Source organism: Brassica oleracea, chromosome C1, assembly GCF_000695525.1.
Source record: "Brassica oleracea var. oleracea cultivar TO1000 chromosome C1, BOL, whole genome shotgun sequence".
Taxonomy (NCBI): domain Eukaryota; kingdom Viridiplantae; phylum Streptophyta; class Magnoliopsida; order Brassicales; family Brassicaceae; genus Brassica; species Brassica oleracea.
Window position 1 is genome coordinate 10,046,426 of NC_027748.1, and position 1,455 is coordinate 10,047,880.

Here is a 1,455-nt window from a genome sequence, read left to right on the forward strand (position 1 = left end):
TTGTATTGATTGCATTGAAACCGTTTGCTAAGATTGTAGCCGTGCGGCTTGTTTGCATCATGCATGCATAATAATACGAACTGATTGCATATAGAATCTGAATGCTAAGATTGAACATGTATGCATCATATACGAATGACCTATTTGCATCATACCTAGAATCCGGATTGCTTGAGCATATTGATTGCATTCGCTTGAACACTTTTAAATCTAAATTATGAAACATATGATTTCAGATGTCGAAAATCAACAACTTGGATTTTACTGCCCTAAGTCTCTCTGGAGATAATTACTTGCAATGGGCACTTGATGCTAAGATCATCTTAAAATCCAAGGGACTCGGTGAATGTATCACCGAAGGCAATAATGCATGTGAGAAAGATAGATACAGTGCAATATTAATTATACGCCCTCATCTTATTGAGAGTCTCAAAGATCAGTATTTGACTATTGAGAATCCTCTAGACCTTTGGACAGAGTTGAAAATGAGTTATGATCACCAGAGAACAATGTTATTACCAAACGCTATGTATGATTGGAGGAATCTCAGAATCCATGACTTCAAGCCCTATTTAAAATAGTTTCAAAATTGAAACTTTATGGTGAGGATATAACGAATAAGGATATGCTTGAGAAAACATTTTCCACCTTCCACACAAGCAATGTGTTGTTACAACAACAGTACCGTGAGAAGGGCTTCACAACTTATGCTAATCTGATCTCTTGTCTCTTGCTCGCTGAGCAGAACAATGAACTGTTGATGAGAAACAGTGAATTGAGACCTCCTATAATAAATCCATTACATGAGGCACATGCGACCGTAGAGGCTAAGAAAGAGTCGAACCATGCCCAGAGTGATAGCCAACACAACCGTGGTCGTGGAAAATGGCATGGACGTGGTGGTCGAGACCGAAACTCATTTGGTCGAGGCTAAGACAGCTCATATGGTTGTGGCTCCTATGGAGGCCGTGGACATGGCCGAGGCCGTGGTACATCTGTGTACCATAGATGTGGTATGGATAATCATTGGGCTAAGACATGTAGGACTCCCAAACATCTCGTTGACCTCTACCAAGAGAGTTTGAAAGGGAAGAATCCTGAAGCTCATATGACTTATCAATGGTGAAGATGATTTCAATCATGAACGAGACGATCTTATGGATTATGAAACTTCAGATTGTTTAAAAGAATGAAGTCGAATTCGACATCTATGATTTCGTGTTCTTTGCTTTATGTTTTCTATGTTTTGATTGCTTTGAACTTATTTTATTAATGAATGAAAGTTTTTATATGAAGTTTTTGAAGTATCATTTCGGGTATAGCCAGTCTCATAGAGGGCTACGGCCAGGCTAACATCTTGTTGCCTAAGGGTACGCATCTAGAGATATATGATGCATTGTATTCACCCAGCTCTAAGAGAAGCCTATTGAGCTTTAAAGACATTCGAATGAATGG